The sequence below is a fragment of the Schistocerca cancellata genome, unplaced genomic scaffold, assembly GCF_023864275.1.
Source record: "Schistocerca cancellata isolate TAMUIC-IGC-003103 unplaced genomic scaffold, iqSchCanc2.1 HiC_scaffold_826, whole genome shotgun sequence".
Lineage (NCBI taxonomy): Eukaryota > Metazoa > Arthropoda > Insecta > Orthoptera > Acrididae > Schistocerca > Schistocerca cancellata.
Genome location: NW_026046837.1, coordinates 305825 through 326522, shown reverse-complemented (window position 1 = coordinate 326522; position 20698 = coordinate 305825). Strand labels below are relative to the sequence as shown.

At 50.2% G+C, this 20698-nt stretch overlaps 17 non-coding genes across 17 annotated transcripts; all 17 read left to right on the top strand.

Annotated features, from left to right (window-relative positions):
* Window positions 1–28: 28 nt before the first annotated feature.
* Window positions 29–102, top strand: Trnan-guu (transfer RNA asparagine (anticodon GUU)). The gene has a single exon. It is a non-coding gene; the product is annotated as a tRNA-Asn (tRNA).
* A 690-nt stretch (window positions 103–792) lies between these two features.
* Window positions 793–864, top strand: Trnat-cgu (transfer RNA threonine (anticodon CGU)). The gene has a single exon. It is a non-coding gene; the product is annotated as a tRNA-Thr (tRNA).
* A 333-nt stretch (window positions 865–1197) lies between these two features.
* Trnan-guu (transfer RNA asparagine (anticodon GUU)) lies at window positions 1198–1271 on the top strand. The gene has a single exon. It is a non-coding gene; the product is annotated as a tRNA-Asn (tRNA).
* Window positions 1272–1961: 690 nt separating this feature from the next.
* On the top strand, window positions 1962–2033 carry Trnat-cgu (transfer RNA threonine (anticodon CGU)). The gene has a single exon. It is a non-coding gene; the product is annotated as a tRNA-Thr (tRNA).
* Window positions 2034–2366: 333 nt separating this feature from the next.
* Window positions 2367–2440, top strand: Trnan-guu (transfer RNA asparagine (anticodon GUU)). Its single transcript has one exon. It is a non-coding gene; the product is annotated as a tRNA-Asn (tRNA).
* Window positions 2441–3130: 690 nt separating this feature from the next.
* On the top strand, window positions 3131–3202 carry Trnat-cgu (transfer RNA threonine (anticodon CGU)). The gene has a single exon. It is a non-coding gene; the product is annotated as a tRNA-Thr (tRNA).
* A 333-nt stretch (window positions 3203–3535) lies between these two features.
* On the top strand, window positions 3536–3609 carry Trnan-guu (transfer RNA asparagine (anticodon GUU)). Its single transcript has one exon. It is a non-coding gene; the product is annotated as a tRNA-Asn (tRNA).
* Window positions 3610–4299: 690 nt separating this feature from the next.
* Window positions 4300–4371, top strand: Trnat-cgu (transfer RNA threonine (anticodon CGU)). The gene has a single exon. It is a non-coding gene; the product is annotated as a tRNA-Thr (tRNA).
* Window positions 4372–4704: 333 nt separating this feature from the next.
* Window positions 4705–4778, top strand: Trnan-guu (transfer RNA asparagine (anticodon GUU)). The gene has a single exon. It is a non-coding gene; the product is annotated as a tRNA-Asn (tRNA).
* A 690-nt stretch (window positions 4779–5468) lies between these two features.
* Trnat-cgu (transfer RNA threonine (anticodon CGU)) lies at window positions 5469–5540 on the top strand. Its single transcript has one exon. It is a non-coding gene; the product is annotated as a tRNA-Thr (tRNA).
* A 333-nt stretch (window positions 5541–5873) lies between these two features.
* Trnan-guu (transfer RNA asparagine (anticodon GUU)) lies at window positions 5874–5947 on the top strand. The gene has a single exon. It is a non-coding gene; the product is annotated as a tRNA-Asn (tRNA).
* Window positions 5948–14697: 8750 nt separating this feature from the next.
* Window positions 14698–14769, top strand: Trnat-cgu (transfer RNA threonine (anticodon CGU)). Its single transcript has one exon. It is a non-coding gene; the product is annotated as a tRNA-Thr (tRNA).
* Window positions 14770–15102: 333 nt separating this feature from the next.
* Window positions 15103–15176, top strand: Trnan-guu (transfer RNA asparagine (anticodon GUU)). Its single transcript has one exon. It is a non-coding gene; the product is annotated as a tRNA-Asn (tRNA).
* A 1496-nt stretch (window positions 15177–16672) lies between these two features.
* Trnat-cgu (transfer RNA threonine (anticodon CGU)) lies at window positions 16673–16744 on the top strand. The gene has a single exon. It is a non-coding gene; the product is annotated as a tRNA-Thr (tRNA).
* A 333-nt stretch (window positions 16745–17077) lies between these two features.
* Trnan-guu (transfer RNA asparagine (anticodon GUU)) lies at window positions 17078–17151 on the top strand. The gene has a single exon. It is a non-coding gene; the product is annotated as a tRNA-Asn (tRNA).
* A 690-nt stretch (window positions 17152–17841) lies between these two features.
* Trnat-cgu (transfer RNA threonine (anticodon CGU)) lies at window positions 17842–17913 on the top strand. Its single transcript has one exon. It is a non-coding gene; the product is annotated as a tRNA-Thr (tRNA).
* A 333-nt stretch (window positions 17914–18246) lies between these two features.
* On the top strand, window positions 18247–18320 carry Trnan-guu (transfer RNA asparagine (anticodon GUU)). The gene has a single exon. It is a non-coding gene; the product is annotated as a tRNA-Asn (tRNA).
* The last annotated feature ends 2378 nt before the right edge of the window (window positions 18321–20698 follow it).

Sequence of the window (20698 nt, the reverse complement as noted above, 5' to 3'; positions counted from 1 at the left end):
AAGAGAGCAGGAGTGAACGCAAGTCAAGGCCTCCGTGGCGCAATCGGCTAGCGCGTTCGGCTGTTAACCGAAAGGTTGGTGGTTCGAGCCCACCCGGGGGCGAAATCGTTTTAATCGCCACCGAGGTGAAGACATATGTCCACTTTGATAGAGATACACAGCTAGAGTGACAGTTTGGCTGTGTTTGAATGATGCCACACAGCCTTATACACAATCAGCCACGTGACAGTGGAGGTAAAAACATGGCCCCATGCGGACGTTCTACTGTTTTCCTATTCATTCGGCATGTGTGACACTGCAGTAGAGCGACGACCACTACAAAAGATGTATTATTTACATTTCATTTCAGCGTATACACCGCGAGTGCCATATGACAGGGCCTCTCTCTCGATGTCGATCTGCATTTGGCGTCTCTTAAGTGTCGGTCTGCAGTAGGCCGCTGTTGGCCGAGCGGCGTGCAGTCGCCTTACATGAAGCCCAATGGGCAACTTCAGTGCCCCTGTGGACGACAGCATACTGTAGCCGGAGAGAGGAGTCGAAAGGCGCGTTTCACAGTAGAGCCACGCTATCCCACAAGCTGTGCACTAGGTCACGTTTTGCGCAGACCGCAAACCTTTGGTGGCTTGACGGTCGTCGTCGATCGTAAGGGTGAAACAGTGAAGAGAGTTGGAAAACGGTAAGGTGGACACCTCCAGCAGCATGTGTGTGTCAAATCCGATATCTGGTCGAGGGCTGTAAGATTCAGTATGATGACGTGACAATTCGGGAGTAGCTCACGAAGGCAAAGCTGCGGCCTTCTTAGCTCAGTGGTAGAGCACTGTTCTCGTAAACCAGGGGTCGTGAGTTCGACCCTCACAGAAGGCATTCATTATTTTAACGTTGCTGCTGAGAGCAGAGCTAGCTCGAGCACCATCTAACAAATGGCAGTGCACTGAATGAAGGGGAAGTTCTACAAGCGATAAAGAGTGCTCTACTTGCATCAGAGGTTTACTGAATGTGTAGCCGGAACACTGTTTTGTATGCATTTTGTAGTAGAATGTCATGCTTGGCGATGTCATTCGTTTATGAGCTCCGCTACAGTGAGCATGCACGTTATCCATGTGAAGAGGCGTAAGCAGATACTACCATTCTGCGAGGTGCCTGCAGAAAGTATACGAGTTGCATTGATAAAGAGAGCAGGAGTGAACGCAAGTCAAGGCCTCCGTGGCGCAATCGGTTAGCGCGTTCGGCTGTTAACCGAAAGGTTGGTGGTTCGAGCCCACCCGGGGGCGAAATCGTTTTAATCGCCACCGAGGTGAAGACATATGTCCACTTTGATAGAGATACACAGCTAGAGTGACAGTTTGGCTGTGTTTGAATGATGCCACACAGCCTTATACACAATCAGCCACGTGACAGTGGAGGTAAAAACATGGCCCCATGCGGACGTTCTACTGTTTTCCTATTCATTCGGCATGTGTGACACTGCAGTAGAGCGACGACCACTACAAAAGATGTATTATTTACATTTCATTTCAGCGTATACACCGCGAGTGCCATATGACAGGGCCTCTCTCTCGATGTCGATCTGCATTTGGCGTCTCTTAAGTGTCGGTCTGCAGTAGGCCGCTGTTGGCCGAGCGGCGTGCAGTCGCCTTACATGAAGCCCAATGGGCAACTTCAGTGCCTCTGTGGACGACAGCATACTGTAGCCGGAGAGAGGAGTCGAAAGGCGCGTCTCACAGTAGAGCCACGCTATCCCACAAGCTGTGCACTAGGTCAAGTTTTGCGCAGACCGCAAACCTTTGGTGGCTTGACGCTCGTCGTCGATCGTAAGGGTGAAACAGTGAAGAGAGTTGGAAAACGGTAAGGTGGACACCTCCAGCAGCATGTGTGTGTCAAATCCGATATCTGGTCGAGGGCTGTAAGATTCAGTATGATGACGTGAAAATTCGGGAGTAGCTCACGAAGGCAAAGCTGCGGCCTTCTTAGCTCAGTGGTAGAGCACTGTTCTCGTAAACCCGGGGTCGTGAGTTCGACCTTCACAGAAGGCATTCATTTTTTTAACGTTGCTGCTGAGAGCAGAGCTAGCTCGAGCAGCATCTAACAAATGGCTGTGCACTGAATGAAGGGGAAGTTCTACAAGCGATAAAGAGTGCTCTACTTGCATCAGAGGTTTACTGAATGTGTAGGCGGAACACTGTTTTGTATGCATTTTGTAGTAGAATGTCATGCTTGGCGATGTCATTCGTTTATGAGCTCCGCTACAGTGAGCATGCACGTTATCCATGTGAAGAGGCGTAAGCAGATACTACCATTCTGCGAGGTGCCTGCAGAAAGTATACGAGTTGCATTGATAAAGAGAGCAGGAGTGAACGCAAGTCAAGGCCTCCGTGGCGCAATCGGCTAGCGCGTTCGGCTGTTAACCGAAAGGTTGGTGGTTCGAGCCCACCCGGGGGCGGAATCGTTTTAATCGCCACCGAGGTGAAGACATATGTCCACTTTGATAGAGATACACAGCTAGAGTGACAGTTTGGCTGTGTTTGAATGATGCCACACAGCCTTATACACAATCAGCCACGTGACAGTGGAGGTAAAAACATGGCCCCATGCGGACGTTCTACTGTTTTCCTATTCATTCGGCATGTGTGACACTGCAGTAGAGCGACGACCACTACAAAAGATGTATTATTTACATTTCATTTCAGCGTATACACCGCGAGTGCCATATGACAGGGCCTCTCTCTCGATGTCGATCTGCATTTGGCGTCTCTTAAGTGTCGGTCTGCAGTAGGCCGCTGTTGGCCGAGCGGCGTGCAGTCGCCTTACATGAAGCCCAATGGGCAACTTCAGTGCCCCTGTGGACGACAGCATACTGTAGCCGGAGAGAGGAGTCGAAAGGCGCGTCTCACAGTAGAGCCACGCTATCCCACAAGCTGTGCACTAGGTCAAGTTTTGCGCAGACCGCAAACCTTTGGTGGCTTGACGGTCGTCGTCGATCGTAAGGGTGAAACAGTGAAGAGAGTTGGAAAACGGTAAGGTGGACACCTCCAGCAGCATGTGTGTGTCAAATCCGATATCTGGTCGAGGGCTGTAAGATTCAGTATGATGACGTGACAATTCGGGAGTAGCTCACGAAGGCAAAGCTGCGGCCTTCTTAGCTCAGTGGTAGAGCACTGTTCTCGTAAACCAGGGGTCGTGAGTTCGACCTTCACAGAAGGCATTCATTTTTTTAACGTTGCTGCTGAGAGCAGAGCTAGCTCGAGCAGCATCTAACAAATGGCTGTGCACTGAATGAAGGGGAAGTTCTACAAGCGATAAAGAGTGCTCTACTTGCATCAGAGGTTTACTGAATGTGTAGGCGGAACACTGTTTTGTATGCATTTTGTAGTAGAATGTCATGCTTGGCGATGTCATTCGTTTATGAGCTCCGCTACAGTGAGCATGCACGTTATCCATGTGAAGAGGCGTAAGCAGATACTACCATTCTGCGAGGTGCCTGCAGAAAGTATACGAGTTGCATTGATAAAGAGAGCAGGAGTGAACGCAAGTCAAGGCCTCCGTGGCGCAATCGGCTAGCGCGTTCGGCTGTTAACCGAAAGGTTGGTGGTTCGAGCCCACCCGGGGGCGAAATCGTTTTAATCGCCACCGAGGTGAAGACATATGTCCACTTTGATAGAGATACACAGCTAGAGTGACAGTTTGGCTGTGTTTGAATGATGCCACACAGCCTTATACACAATCAGCCACGTGACAGTGGAGGTAAAAACATGGCCCCATGCGGACGTTCTACTGTTTTCCTATTCATTCGGCATGTGTGACACTGCAGTAGAGCGACGACCACTACAAAAGATGTATTATTTACATTTCATTTCAGCGTATACACCGCGAGTGCCATATGACAGGGCCTCTCTCTCGATGTCGATCTGCATTTGGCGTCTCTTAAGTGTCGGTCTGCAGTAGGCCGCTGTTGGCCGAGCGGCGTGCAGTCGCCTTACATGAAGCCCAATGGGCAACTTCAGTGCCCCTGTGGACGACAGCATACTGTAGCCGGAGAGAGGAGTCGAAAGGCGCGTCTCACAGTAGAGCCACGCTATCCCACAAGCTGTGCACTAGGTCAAGTTTTGCGCAGACCGCAAACCTTTGGTGGCTTGACGGTCGTCGTCGATCGTAAGGGTGAAACAGTGAAGAGAGTTGGAAAACGGTAAGGTGGACACCTCCAGCAGCATGTGTGTGTCAAATCCGATATCTGGTCGAGGGCTGTAAGATTCAGTATGATGACGTGACAATTCGGGAGTAGCTCACGAAGGCAAAGCTGCGGCCTTCTTAGCTCAGTGGTAGAGCACTGTTCTCGTAAACCAGGGGTCGTGAGTTCGACCTTCACAGAAGGCATTCATTTTTTTAACGTTGCTGCTGAGAGCAGAGCTAGCTCGAGCAGCATCTAACAAATGGCAGTGCACTGAATGAAGGGGAAGTTCTACAAGCGATAAAGAGTGCTCTACTTGCATCAGAGGTTTACTGAATGTGTAGGCGGAACACTGTTTTGTATGCATTTTGTAGTAGAATGTCATGCTTGGCGATGTCATTCGTTTATGAGCTCCGCTACAGTGAGCATGCACGTTATCCATGTGAAGAGGCGTAAGCAGATACTACCATTCTGCGAGGTGCCTGCAGAAAGTATACGAGTTGCATTGATAAAGAGAGCAGGAGTGAACGCAAGTCAAGGCCTCCGTGGCGCAATCGGCTAGCGCGTTCGGCTGTTAACCGAAAGGTTGGTGGTTCGAGCCCACCCGGGGGCGAAATCGTTTTAATCGCCACCGAGGTGAAGACATATGTCCACTTTGATAGAGATACACAGCTAGAGTGACAGTTTGGCTGTGTTTGAATGATGCCACACAGCCTTATACACAATCAGCCACGTGACAGTGGAGGTAAAAACATGGCCCCATGCGGACGTTCTACTGTTTTCCTATTCATTCGGCATGTGTGACACAGCAGTAGAGCGACGACCACTACAAAAGATGTATTATTTACATTTCATTTCAGCGTATACACCGCGAGTGCCATATGACAGGGCCTCTCTCTCGATGTCGATCTGCATTTGGCGTCTCTTAAGTGTCGGTCTGCAGTAAGCCGCTGTTGGCCGAGCGGCGTGCAGTCGCCTTACATGAAGCCCAATGGGCAACTTCAGTGCCCCTGTGGACGACAGCATACTGTAGCCGGAGAGAGGAGTCGAAAGGCGCGTCTCACAGTAGAGCCACGCTATCCCACAAGCTGTGCACTAGGTCAAGTTTTGCGCAGACCGCAAACCTTTGGTGGCTTGACGCTCGTCGTCGATCGTAAGGGTGAAACAGTGAAGAGAGTTGGAAAACGGTAAGGTGGACACCTCCAGCAGCATGTGTGTGTCAAATCCGATATCTGGTCGAGGGCTGTAAGATTCAGTATGATGACGTGACAATTCGGGAGTAGCTCAGGAAAGCAAAGCTGCGGCCTTCTTAGCTCAGTGGTAGAGCACTGTTCTCGTAAACCAGGGGTCGTGAGTTCGACCCTCACAGAAGGCATTCATTTTTTTAACGTTGCTGCTGAGAGCAGAGCTAGCTCGAGCAGCATCTAACAAATGGCAGTGCACTGAATGAAGGGGAAGTTCTACAAGCGATAAAGAGTGCTCTACTTGCATCAGAGGTTTACTGAATGTGTAGGCGGAACACTGTTTTGTATGCATTTTGTAGTAGAATGTCATGCTTGGCGATGTCATTCGTTTATGAGCTCCGCTACAGTGAGCATGCACGTTATCCATGTGAAGAGGCGTAAGCAGATACTACCATTCTGCGAGGTGCCTGCAGAAAGTATACGAGTTGCATTGATAAAGAGAGCAGGAGTGAACGCAAGTCAAGGCCTCCGTGGCGCAATCGGCTAGCGCGTTCGGCTGTTAACCGAAAGGTTGGTGGTTCGAGCCCACCCGGGGGCGAAATCATTTTAATCGCCACCGAGGTGAAGACATATGTCCACTTTGATAGAGATACACAGCTAGAGTGACAGTTTGGCTGTGTTTGAATGATGCCACACAGCCTTATACACAATCAGCCACGTGACAGTGGAGGTAAAAACATGGCCCCATGCGGACGTTCTACTGTTTTCCTATTCATTCGGCATGTGTGACACTGCAGTAGAGCGACGACCACTACAAAAGATGTATTATTTACATTTCATTTCAGCGTATACACCGCGAGTGCCATATGACAGGGCCTCTCTCTCGATGTCGATCTGCATTTGGCGTCTCTTAAGTGTCGGTCTGCAGTAGGCCGCTGTTGGCCGAGCGGCGTGCAGTCGCGTTAACCGAAAGGTTGGTGGTTCGAGCCCACCCGGGGGCGAAATCGTTTTAATCGCCACCGAGGTGAAGACATATGTCCACTTTGATAGAGATACACAGCTAGAGTGACAGTTTGGCTGTGTTTGAATGATGCCACACAGCCTTATACACAATCAGCCACGTGACAGTGGAGGTAAAAACATGGCCCCATGCGGACGTTCTACTGTTTTCCTATTCATTCGGCATGTGTGACACTGCAGTAGAGCGACGACCACTACAAAAGATGTATTATTTACATTTCATTTCAGCGTATACACCGCGAGTGCCATATGACAGGGCCTCTCTCTCGATGTCGATCTGCATTTGGCGTCTCTAAAGTGTCGGTCTGCAGTAGGCCGCTGTTGGCCGAGCGGCGTGCAGTCGCGTTAACCGAAAGGTTGGTGGTTCGAGCCCACCCGGGGGCGAAATCGCCTTAATCGCCACCGAGGTGAAGACATATGTCCACTTTGATAGAGATACACAGCTAGAGTGACAGTTTGGCTGTGTTTGAATGATGCCACACAGCCTTATACACAATCAGCCACGTGACAGTGGAGGTAAAAACATGGCCCCATGCGGACGTTCTACTGTTTTCCTATTCATTCGGCATGTGTGACACTGCAGTAGAGCGACGACCACTACAAAAGGTGTATTATTTACATTTCATTTCAGCGTATACACCGCGAGTGCCATATGACAGGGCCTCTCTCTCGATGTCGATCTGCATTTGGCGTCTCTTAAGTGTCGGTCTGCAGTAGGCCGCTGTTGGCCGAGCGGCGTGTAGTCGCGTTAACCGAAAGGTTGGTGGTTCGAGCCCACCCGGGGGCCAAATCGTTTTAATCGCCACCGAGGTGAAGACATATGTCCACTTTGATAGAGATACACAGCTAGAGTGACAGTTTGGCTGTGTTTGAATGATGCCACACAGCCTTATACACAATCAGCCACGTGACAGTGGAGGTAAAAACATGGCCCCATGCGGACGTTCTACTGTTTTCCTATTCATTCGGCATGTGTGACACTGCAGTAGAGCGACGACCACTACAAAAGATGTATTATTTACATTTCATTTCAGCGTATACACCGCGAGTGCCATATGACAGGGCCTCTCTCTCGATGTCGATCTGCATTTGGCGTCTCTTAAGTGTCGGTCTGCAGTAGGCCGCTGTTGGCCGAGCGGCGTGCAGTCGCGTTAACCGAAAGGTTGGTGGTTCGAGCCCACCCGGGGGCGAAATCGTTTTAATCGCCACCGAGGTGAAGACATATGTCCACTTTGATAGAGATACACAGCTAGAGTGACAGTTTGGCTGTGTTTGAATGATGCCACACAGCCTTATACACAATCAGCCACGTGACAGTGGAGGTAAAAACATGGCCCCATGCGGACGTTCTACTGTTTTCCTATTCATTCGGCATGTGTGACACTGCAGTAGAGCGACGACCACTACAAAAGATGTATTATTTACATTTCATTTCAGCGTATACACCGCGAGTGCCATATGACAGGGCCTCTCTCTCGATGTCGATCTGCATTTGGCGTCTCTTAAGTGTCGGTCTGCAGTAGGCCGCTGTTGGCCGAGCGGCGTGCAGTCGCGTTAACCGAAAGGTTGGTGGTTCGAGCCCACCCGGGGGCGAAATCGCTTTAATCGCCACCGAGGTGAAGACATATGTCCACTTTGATAGAGATACACAGCTAGAGTGACAGTTTGGCTGTGTTTGAATGATGCCACACAGCCTTATACACAATCAGCCACGTGACAGTGGAGGTAAAAACATGGCCCCATGCGGACGTTCTACTGTTTTCCTATTCATTCGGCATGTGTGACACTGCAGTAGAGCGACGACCACTACAAAAGATGTATTATTTACATTTCATTTCAGCGTATACACCGCGAGTGCCATATGACAGGGCCTCTCTCTCGATGTCGATCTGCATTTGGCGTCTCTTAAGTGTCGGTCTGCAGTAGGCCGCTGTTGGCCGAGCGGCGTGCAGTCGCGTTAACCGAAAGGTTGGTGGTTCGAGCCCACCCGGGGGCGAAATCGTTTTAATCGCCACCGAGGTGAAGACATATGTCCACTTTGATAGAGATACACAGCTAGAGTGACAGTTTGGCTGTGTTTGAATGATGCCACACAGCCTTATACACAATCAGCCACGTGACAGTGGAGGTAAAAACATGGCCCCATGCGGACGTTCTACTGTTTTCCTATTGATTCGGCATGTGTGACACTGCAGTAGAGCGACGACCACTACAAAAGATGTATTATTTACATTTCATTTCAGCGTATACACCGCGAGTGCCATATGACAGGGCCTCTCTCTCGATGTCGATCTGCATTTGGCGTCTCTTAAGTGTCGGTCTGCAGTAGGCCGCTGTTGGCCGAGCGGCGTGCAGTCGCGTTAACCGAAAGGTTGGTGGTTCGAGCCCACCCGGGGGCGAAATCGCTTTAATCGCCACCGAGGTGAAGACATATGTCCACTTTGATAGAGATACACAGCTAGAGTGACAGTTTGGCTGTGTTTGAATGATGCCACACAGCCTTATACACAATCAGCCACGTGACAGTGGAGGTAAAAACATGGCCCCATGCGGACGCTCTACTGTTTTCCTATTCATTCGGCATGTGTGACACTGCAGTAGAGCGACGACCACTACAAAAGATGTATTATTTACATTTCATTTCAGCGTATACACCGCGAGTGCCATATGACAGGGCCTCTCTCTCGATGTCGATCTGCATTTGGCGTCTCTTAAGTGTCGGTCTGCAGTAGGCCGCTGTTGGCCGAGCGGCGTGCAGTCGCGTTAACCGAAAGGTTGGTGGTTCGAGCCCACCCGGGGGCCAAATCGTTTTAATCGCCACCGAGGTGAAGACATATGTCCACTTTGATAGAGATACACAGCTAGAGTGACAGTTTGGCTGTGTTTGAATGATGCCACACAGCCTTATACACAATCAGCCACGTGACAGTGGAGGTAAAAACATGGCCCCATGCGGACGTTCTACTGTTTTCCTATTCATTCGGCATGTGTGACACTGCAGTAGAGCGACGACCACTACAAAAGATGTATTATTTACATTTCATTTCAGCGTATACACCGCGAGTGCCATATGACAGGGCCTCTTTCTCGATGTCGATCTGCATTTGGCGTCTCTTAAGTGTCGGTCTGCAGTAGGCCGCTGTTGGCCGAGCGGCGTGCAGTCGCGTTAACCGAAAGGTTGGTGGTTCGAGCCCACCCGGGGGCGAAATCGCTTTAATCGCCACCGAGGTGAAGACATATGTCCACTTTGATAGAGATACACAGCTAGAGTGACAGTTTGGCTGTGTTTGAATGATGCCACACAGCCTTATACACAATCAGCCACGTGACAGTGGAGGTAAAAACATGGCCCCATGCGGACGCTCTACTGTTTTCCTATTCATTCGGCATGTGTGACACTGCAGTAGAGCGACGACCACTACAAAAGATGTATTATTTACATTTCATTTCAGCGTATACACCGCGAGTGCCATATGACAGGGCCTCTCTCTCGATGTCGATCTGCATTTGGCGTCTCTTAAGTGTCGGTCTGCAGTAGGCCGCTGTTGGCCGAGCGGCGTGCAGTCGCGTTAACCGAAAGGTTGGTGGTTCGAGCCCACCCGGGGGCGAAATCGTTTTAATCGCCACCGAGGTGAAGACATATGTCCACTTTGATAGAGATACACAGCTAGAGTGACAGTTTGGCTGTGTTTGAATGATGCCACACAGCCTTATACACAATCAGCCACGTGACAGTGGAGGTAAAAACATGGCCCCATGCGGACGTTCTACTGTTTTCCTATTCATTCGGCATGTGTGACACTGCAGTAGAGCGACGACCACTACAAAAGATGTATTATTTACATTTCATTTCAGCGTATACACCGCGAGTGCCATATGACAGGGCCTCTCTCTCGATGTCGATCTGCATTTGGCGTCTCTTAAGTGTCGGTCTGCAGTAGGCCGCTGTTGGCCGAGCGGCGTGCAGTCGCGTTAACCGAAAGGTTGGTGGTTCGAGCCCACCCGGGGGCGAAATCGCTTTAATCGCCACCGAGGTGAAGACATATGTCCACTTTGATAGAGATACACAGCTAGAGTGACAGTTTGGCTGTGTTTGAATGATGCCACACAGCCTTATACACAATCAGCCACGTGACAGTGGAGGTAAAAACATGGCCCCATGCGGACGTTCTACTGTTTTCCTATTGATTCGGCATGTGTGACACTGCAGTAGAGCGACGACCACTACAAAAGATGTATTATTTACATTTCATTTCAGCGTATACACCGCGAGTGCCATATGACAGGGCCTCTCTCTCGATGTCGATCTGCATTTGGCGTCTCTTAAGTGTCGGTCTGCAGTAGGCCGCTGTTGGCCGAGCGGCGTGCAGTCGCGTTAACCGAAAGGTTGGTGGTTCGAGCCCACCCGGGGGCGAAATCGCTTTAATCGCCACCGAGGTGAAGACATATGTCCACTTTGATAGAGATACACAGCTAGAGTGACAGTTTGGCTGTGTTTGAATGATGCCACACAGCCTTATACACAATCAGCCACGTGACAGTGGAGGTAAAAACATGGCCCCATGCGGACGCTCTACTGTTTTCCTATTCATTCGGCATGTGTGACACTGCAGTAGAGCGACGACCACTACAAAAGATGTATTATTTACATTTCATTTCAGCGTATACACCGCGAGTGCCATATGACAGGGCCTCTCTCTCGATGTCGATCTGCATTTGGCGTCTCTTAAGTGTCGGTCTGCAGTAGGCCGCTGTTGGCCGAGCGGCGTGCAGTCGCGTTAACCGAAAGGTTGGTGGTTCGAGCCCACCCGGGGGCGAAATCGTTTTAATCGCCACCGAGGTGAAGACATATGTCCACTTTGATAGAGATACACAGCTAGAGTGACAGTTTGGCTGTGTTTGAATGATGCCACACAGCCTTATACACAATCAGCCACGTGACAGTGGAGGTAAAAACATGGCCCCATGCGGACGTTCTACTGTTTTCCTATTCATTCGGCATGTGTGACACTGCAGTAGAGCGACGACCACTACAAAAGATGTATTATTTACATTTCATTTCAGCGTATACACCGCGAGTGCCATATGACAGGGCCTCTCTCTCGATGTCGATCTGCATTTGGCGTCTCTTAAGTGTCGGTCTGCAGTAGGCCGCTGTTGGCCGAGCGGCGTGCAGTCGCGTTAACCGAAAGGTTGGTGGTTCGAGCCCACCCGGGGGCGAAATCGCTTTAATCGCCACCGAGGTGAAGACATATGTCCACTTTGATAGAGATACACAGCTAGAGTGACAGTTTGGCTGTGTTTGAATGATGCCACACAGCCTTATACACAATCAGCCACGTGACAGTGGAGGTAAAAACATGGCCCCATGCGGACGCTCTACTGTTTTCCTATTCATTCGGCATGTGTGACACTGCAGTAGAGCGACGACCACTACAAAAGATGTATTATTTACATTTCATTTCAGCGTATACACCGCGAGTGCCATATGACAGGGCCTCTCTCTCGATGTCGATCTGCATTTGGCGTCTCTTAAGTGTCGGTCTGCAGTAGGCCGCTGTTGGCCGAGCGGCGTGCAGTCGCGTTAACCGAAAGGTTGGTGGTTCGAGCCCACCCGGGGGCCAAATCGTTTTAATCGCCACCGAGGTGAAGACATATGTCCACTTTGATAGAGATACACAGCTAGAGTGACAGTTTGGCTGTGTTTGAATGATGCCACACAGCCTTATACACAATCAGCCACGTGACAGTGGAGGTAAAAACATGGCCCCATGCGGACGTTCTACTGTTTTCCTATTCATTCGGCATGTGTGACACTGCAGTAGAGCGACGACCACTACAAAAGATGTATTATTTACATTTCATTTCAGCGTATACACCGCGAGTGCCATATGACAGGGCCTCTTTCTCGATGTCGATCTGCATTTGGCGTCTCTTAAGTGTCGGTCTGCAGTAGGCCGCTGTTGGCCGAGCGGCGTGCAGTCGCGTTAACCGAAAGGTTGGTGGTTCGAGCCCACCCGGGGTCGAAATCGCTTTAATCCCCACCGAGGTGAAGACATATGTCCACTTTGATAGAGATACACAGCTAGAGTGACAGTTTGGCTGTGTTTGAATGATGCCACACAGCCTTATACACAATCAGCCACGTGACAGTGGAGGTAAAAACATGGCCCCATGCGGACGTTCTACTGTTTTCCTATTCATTCGGCATGTGTGACACTGCAGTAGAGCGACGACCACTACAAAAGATGTATTATTTACATTTTATTTCAGCGTATACACCGCGAGTGCCATATGACAGGGCCTCTCTCTCGATGTCGATCTGCATTTGGCGTCTCTTAAGTGTCGGTCTGCAGTAGGCCGCTGTTGGCCGAGCGGCGTGCAGTCGCGTTAACCGAAAGGTTGGTGGTTCGAGCCCACCCGGGGGCGAAATCGTTTTAATCGCCACCGAGGTGAAGACATATGTCCACTTTGATAGAGATACACAGCTAGAGTGACAGTTTGGCTGTGTTTGAATGATGCCACACAGCCTTATACACAATCAGCCACGTGACAGTGGAGGTAAAAACATGGCCCCATGCGGACGTTCTACTGTTTTCCTATTCATTCGGCATGTGTGACACTGCAGTAGAGCGACGACCACTACAAAAGATGTATTATTTACATTTCATTTCAGCGTATACACCGCGAGTGCCATATGACAGGGCCTCTCTCTCGATGTCGATCTGCATTTGGCGTCTCTTAAGTGTCGGTCTGCAGTAGGCCGCTGTTGGCCGAGCGGCGTGCAGTCGCGTTAACCGAAAGGTTGGTGGTTCGAGCCCACCCGGGGGCGAAATCGCTTTAATCGCCACCGAGGTGAAGACATATGTCCACTTTGATAGAGATACACAGCTAGAGTGACAGTTTGGCTGTGTTTGAATGATGCCACACAGCCTTATACACAATCAGCCACGTGACAGTGGAGGTAAAAACATGGCCCCATGCGGACGTTCTACTGTTTTCCTATTGATTCGGCATGTGTGACACTGCAGTAGAGCGACGACCACTACAAAAGATGTATTATTTACATTTCATTTCAGCGTATACACCGCGAGTGCCATATGACAGGGCCTCTCTCTCGATGTCGATCTGCATTTGGCGTCTCTTAAGTGTCGGTCTGCAGTAGGCCGCTGTTGGCCGAGCGGCGTGCAGTCGCGTTAACCGAAAGGTTGGTGGTTCGAGCCCACCCGGGGGCGAAATCGCTTTAATCGCCACCGAGGTGAAGACATATGTCCACTTTGATAGAGATACACAGCTAGAGTGACAGTTTGGCTGTGTTTGAATGATGCCACACAGCCTTATACACAATCAGCCACGTGACAGTGGAGGTAAAAACATGGCCCCATGCGGACGCTCTACTGTTTTCCTATTCATTCGGCATGTGTGACACTGCAGTAGAGCGACGACCACTACAAAAGATGTATTATTTACATTTCATTTCAGCGTATACACCGCGAGTGCCATATGACAGGGCCTCTCTCTCGATGTCGATCTGCATTTGGCGTCTCTTAAGTGTCGGTCTGCAGTAGGCCGCTGTTGGCCGAGCGGCGTGCAGTCGCGTTAACCGAAAGGTTGGTGGTTCGAGCCCACCCGGGGGCGAAATCGTTTTAATCGCCACCGAGGTGAAGACATATGTCCACTTTGATAGAGATACACAGCTAGAGTGACAGTTTGGCTGTGTTTGAATGATGCCACACAGCCTTATACACAATCAGCCACGTGACAGTGGAGGTAAAAACATGGCCCCATGCGGACGTTCTACTGTTTTCCTATTCATTCGGCATGTGTGACACTGCAGTAGAGCGACGACCACTACAAAAGATGTATTATTTACATTTCATTTCAGCGTATACACCGCGAGTGCCATATGACAGGGCCTCTCTCTCGATGTCGATCTGCATTTGGCGTCTCTTAAGTGTCGGTCTGCAGTAGGCCGCTGTTGGCCGAGCGGCGTGCAGTCGCCTTACATGAAGCCCAATGGGCAACTTCAGTGCCTCTGTGGACGACAGCATACTGTAGCCGGAGAGAGGAGTCGAAAGGCGCGTCTCACAGTAGAGCCACGCTATCCCACAAGCTGTGCACTAGGTCAAGTTTTGCGCAGACCGCAAACCTTTGGTGGCTTGACGCTCGTCGTCGATCGTAAGGGTGAAACAGTGAAGAGAGTTGGAAAACGGTAAGGTGGACACCTCCAGCAGCATGTGTGTGTCAAATCCGATATCTGGTCGAGGGCTGTAAGATTCAGTATGATGACGTGACAATTCGGGAGTAGCTCACGAAGGCAAAGCTGCGGCCTTCTTAGCTCAGTGGTAGAGCACTGTTCTCGTAAACCAGGGGTCGTGAGTTCGACCTTCACAGAAGGCATTCATTTTTTTAACGTTGCTGCTGAGAGCAGAGCTAGCTCGAGCAGCATCTAACAAATGGCAGTGCACTGAATGAAGGGGAAGTTCTACAAGCGATAAAGAGTGCTCTACTTGCATCAGAGGTTTACTCAATGTGTAGGCGGAACACTGTTTTGTATGCATTTTGTAGTAGAATGTCATGCTTGGCGATGTCATTCGTTTATGAGCTCCGCTACAGTGAGCATGCACGTTATCCATGTGAAGAGGCGTAAGCAGATACTACCATTCTGCGAGGTGCCTGCAGAAAGTATACGAGTTGCATTGATAAAGAGAGCAGGAGTGAACGCAACTCAAGGCCTCCGTGGCGCAATCGGCTAGCGCGTTCGGCTGTTAACCGAAAGGTTGGTGGTTCGAGCCCACCCGGGGGCGAAATCGTTTTAATCGCCACCGAGGTGAAGACATATGTCCACTTTGATAGAGATACACAGCTAGAGTGACAGTTTGGCTGTGTTTGAATGATGCCACACAGCCTTATATACAATCAGCCACGTGACAGTGGAGGTAAAAACATGGCCCCATGCGGACGTTCTACTGTTTTCCTATTCATTCGGCATGTGTGACACTGCAGTAGAGCGACGACCACTACAAAAGATGTATTATTTACATTTCATTTCAGCGTATACACCGCGAGTGCCATATGACAGGGCCTCTCTCTCGATGTCGATCTGCATTTGGCGTCTCTTAAGTGTCGGTCTGCAGTAGGCCGCTGTTGGCCGAGCGGCGTGCAGTCGCGTTAACCGAAAGGTTGGTGGTTCGAGCCCACCCGGGGGCGAAATCGCTTTAATCGCCACCGAGGTGAATACATATGTCCACTTTGATAGAGATACACAGCTAGAGTGACAGTTTGGCTGTGTTTGAATGATGCCACACAGCCTTATACACAATCAGCCACGTGACAGTGGAGGTAAAAACATGGCCCCATGCGGACGCTCTACTGTTTTCCTATTCATTCGGCATGTGTGACACTGCAGTAGAGCGACGACCACTACAAAAGATGTATTATTTACATTTCATTTCAGCGTATACACCGCGAGTGCCATATGACAGGGCCTCTCTCTCGATGTCGATCTGCATTTGGCGTCTCTTAAGTGTCGGTCTGCAGTAGGCCGCTGTTGGCCGAGCGGCGTGCAGTCGCGTTAACCGAAAGGTTGGTGGTTCGAGCCCACCCGGGGGCGAAATCGCTTTAATCGCCACCGAGGTGAAGACATATGTCCACTTTGATAGAGATACACAGCTAGAGTGACAGTTTGGCTGTGTTTGAATGATGCCACACAGCCTTATACACAATCAGCCACGTGACAGTGGAGGTAAAAACATGGCCCCATGCGGACGCTCTACTGTTTTCCTATTCATTCGGCATGTGTGACACTGCAGTAGAGCGACGACCACTACAAAAGATGTATTATTTACATTTCATTTCAGCGTATACACCGCGAGTGCCATATGACAGGGCCTCTCTCTCGATGTCGATCTGCATTTGGCGTCTCTTAAGTGTCGGTCTGCAGTAGGCCGCTGTTGGCCGAGCGGCGTGCAGTCGCCTTACATGAAGCCCAATGGGCAACTTCAGTGCCTCTGTGGACGACAGCATACTGTAGCCGGAGAGAGGAGTCGAAAGGCGCGTCTCACAGTAGAGCCACGCTATCCCACAAGCTGTGCACTAGGTCAAGTTTTGCGCAGACCGCAAACCTTTGGTGGCTTGACGCTCGTCGTCGATCGGAAGGGTGAAACAGTGAAGAGAGTTGGAAAACGGTAAGGTGGACACCTCCAGCAGCATGTGTGTGTCAAATCCGATATCTGGTCGAGGGCTGTAAGATTCAGTATGATGACGTGACAATTCGGGAGTAGCTCACGAAGGCAAAGCTGCGGCCTTCTTAGCTCAGTGGTAGAGCACTGTTCTCGTAAACCAGGGGTCGTGAGTTCGACCTTCACAGAAGGCATTCATTTTTTTAACGTTGCTGCTGAGAGCAGAGCTAGCTCGAGCAGCATCTAACAAATGGCAGTGCACTGAATAAAGGGGAAGTTCTACAAGCGATAAAGAGTGCTCTACTTGCATCAGAGGTTTACTCAATGTGTAGGCGGAACACTGTTTTGTATGCATTTTGTAGTAGAATGTCATGCTTGGCGATGTCATTCGTTTATGAGCTCCGCTACAGTGAGCATGCACGTTATCCATGTGAAGAGGCGTAAGCAGATACTACCATTCTGCGAGGTGCCTGCAGAAAGTATACGAGTTGCATTGATAAAGAGAGCAGGAGTGAACGCAAGTCAAGGCCTCCGTGGCGCAATCGGCTAGCGCGTTCGGCTGTTAACCGAAAGGTTGGTGGTTCGAGCCCACCCGGGGGCGAAATCGTTTTAATCGCCACCGAGGTGAAGACATATGTCCACTTTGATAGAGATACACAGCTAGATCGACAGTTTGGCTGTGTTTGAATGATGCCACACAGCCTTATACACAATCAGCCACGTGACAGTGGAGGTAAAAACATGGCCCCATGCGGACGTTCTACTGTTTTCCTATTCATTCGGCATGTGTGACACTGCAGTAGAGCGACGACCACTACAAAAGATGTATTATTTACATTTCATTTCAGCGTATACACCGCGAGTGCCATATGACAGGGCCTCTCTCTCGATGTCGATCTGCATTTGGCGTCTCTTAAGTGTCGGTCTGCAGTGGGCCGCTGTTGGCCGAGCGGCGTGCAGTCGCCTTACATGAAGCCCAATGGGCAACTTCAGTGCCCCTGTGGACGACAGCATACTGTAGCCGGAGAGAGGAGTCGAAAGGCGCGTCTCACAGTAGAGCCACGCTATCCCACAAGCTGTGCACTAGGTCAAGTTTTGCGCAGACCGCAAACCTTTGGTGGCTTGACGCTCGTCGTCGATCGTAAGGGTGAAACAGTGAAGAGAGTTGGAAAACGGTAAGGTGGACACCTCCAGCAGCATGTGTGTGTCAAATCCGATATCTGGTCGAGGGCTGTAAGATTCAGTATGATGACGTGACAATTCGGGAGTAGCTCACGAAGGCAAAGCTGCGGCCTTCTTAGCTCAGTGGTAGAGCACTGTTCTCGTAAACCAGGGGTCGTGAGTTCGACCTTCACAGAAGGCATTCATTTTTTTAACGTTGCTGCTGAGAGCAGAGCTAGCTCGAGCAGCATCTAACAAATGGCAGTGCACTGAATGAAGGGGAAGTTCTACAAGCGATAAAGAGTGCTCTACTTGCATCAGAGGTTTACTCAATGTGTAGGCGGAACACTGTTTTGTATGCATTTTGTAGTAGAATGTCATGCTTGGCGATGTCATTCGTTTATGAGCTCCGCTACAGTGAGCATGCACGTTATCCATGTGAAGAGGCGTAAGCAGATACTACCATTCTGCGAGGTGCCTGCAGAAAGTATACGAGTTGCATTGATAAAGAGAGCAGGAGTGAACGCAAGTCAAGGCCTCCGTGGCGCAATCGGCTAGCGCGTTCGGCTGTTAACCGAAAGGTTGGTGGTTCGAGCCCACCCGGGGGCGAAATCGTTTTAATCGCCACCGAGGTGAAGACATATGTCCACTTTGATAGAGATACACAGCTAGAGTGACAGTTTGGCTGTGTTTGAATGATGCCACACAGCCTTATACACAATCAGCCACGTGACAGTGGAGGTAAAAACATGGCCCCATGCGGACGTTCTACTGTTTTCCTATTCATTCGGCATGTGTGACACTGCAGTAGAGCGACGACCACTACAAAAGATGTATTATTTACATTTCATTTCAGCGTATACACCGCGAGTGCCATATGACAGGGCCTCTCTCTCGATGTCGATCTGCATTTGGCGTCTCTTAAGTGTCGGTCTGCAGTAGGCCGCTGTTGGCCGAGCGGCGTGCAGTCGCGTTAACCGAAAGGTTGGTGGTTCGAGCCCACCCGGGGGCGAAATCGTTTTAATCGCCACCGAGGAGAAGACATATGTCCACTTTGATAGAGATACACAGCTAGAGTGACAGTTTGGCTGTGTTTGAATGATGCCACACAGCCTTATACACAATCAGCCACGTGACAGTGGAGGTAAAAACATGGCCCCATGCGGACGTTCTACTGTTTTCCTATTCATTCGGCATGTGTGACACTGCAGTAGAGCGACGACCACTACAAAAGATGTATTATTTACATTTCATTTCAGCGTATACACCGCGAGTGCCATATGACAGGGCCTCTCTCTCGATGTCGATCTGCATTTGGCGTCTCTTAAGTGTCGGTCTGCAGTAGGCCGCTGTTGGCCGAGCGGCGTGCAGTCGCGTTAACCGAAAGGTTGGTGGTTCGAGCCCACCCGGGGGCGAAATCGCTTTAATCGCCACCGAGGTGAAGACATATGTCCACTTTGATAGAGATACACAGCTAGAGTGACAGTTTGGCTGTGTTTGAATGATGCCACACAGCCTTATACACAATGAGCCACGTGGCAGTGGAGGTAAAAACATGGCCCCATGCGGACGTTCTACTGTTTTCCTATTGATTCGGCATGTGTGACACTGCAGTAGAGCGACGACCACTACAAAAGATGTATTATTTACATTTCATTTCAGCGTATACACCGCGAGTGCCATATGACAGGGCCTCTCTCTCGATGTCGATCTGCATTTGGCGTCTCTTAAGTGTCGGTCTGCAGTAGGCCGCTGTTGGCCGAGCGGCGTGCAGTCGCGTTAACCGAAAGGTTGGTGGTTCGAGCCCACCCGGGGGCGAAATCGCTTTAATCGCCACCGAGGTGAAGACATATGTCCACTTTGATAGAGATACACAGCTAGAGTGACAGTTTGGCTGTGTTTGAATGATGCCACACAGCCTTATACACAATCAGCCACGTGACAGTGGAGGTAAAAACATGGCCCCATGCGGACGCTCTACTGTTTTCCTATTCATTCGGCATGTGTGACACTGCAGTAGAGCGACGACCACTACAAAAGATGTATTATTTACATTTCATTTCAGCGTATACACCGCGAGTGCCATATGACAGGGCCTCTCTCTCGATGTCGATCTGCATTTGGCGTCTCTTAAGTGTCGGTCTGCAGTAGGCCGCTGTTGGCCGAGCGGCGTGCAGTCGCGTTAACCGAAAGGTTGGTGGTTCGAGCCCGCCCGGGGGCGAAATCGTTTTAATCGCCACCGAGGTGAAGACATATGTCCACTTTGATAGAGATACACAGCTAGAGTGACAGTTTGGCTGTGTTTGAATGATGCCACACAGCCTTATACACAATCAGCCACGTGACAGTGGAGGTAAAAACATGGCCCCATGCGGACGTTCTACTGTTTTCCTATTCATTCGGCATGTGTGACACTGCAGTAGAGCGACGACCACTACAAAAGATGTATTATTTACATTTCATTTCAGCGTATACACCGCGAGTGCCATATGACAGGGCCTCTCTCTCGATGTCGATCTGCATTTGGCGTCTCTTAAGTGTCGGTCTGCAGTAGGCCGCTGTTGGCCGAGCGGCGTGCAGTCGCGTTAACCGAAAGGTTGGTGGTTCGAGCCCACCCGGGAGCGAAATCGCTTTAATCGCCACCGAGGTGAAGACATATGTCCACTTTGATAGAGATACACAGCTAGAGTGACAATTTGGCTGTGTTCGAATGATGCCACACAGCCTTATACACAATCAGCCACGTGACAGTGGAGGTAAAAACATGGCCCCATGCGGACGCTCTACTGTTTTCCTATTCATTCGGCATGTGTGACACTGCAGTAGAGCGACGACCACTACAAAAGATGTATTATTTACATTTCATTTCAGCGTATACACCGCGAGTGCCATATGACAGGGCCTCTCTCTCGATGTCGATCTGCATTTGGCGTCTCTTAAGTGTCGGTCTGCAGTAGGCCGCTGTTGGCCGAGCGGCGTGCAGTCGC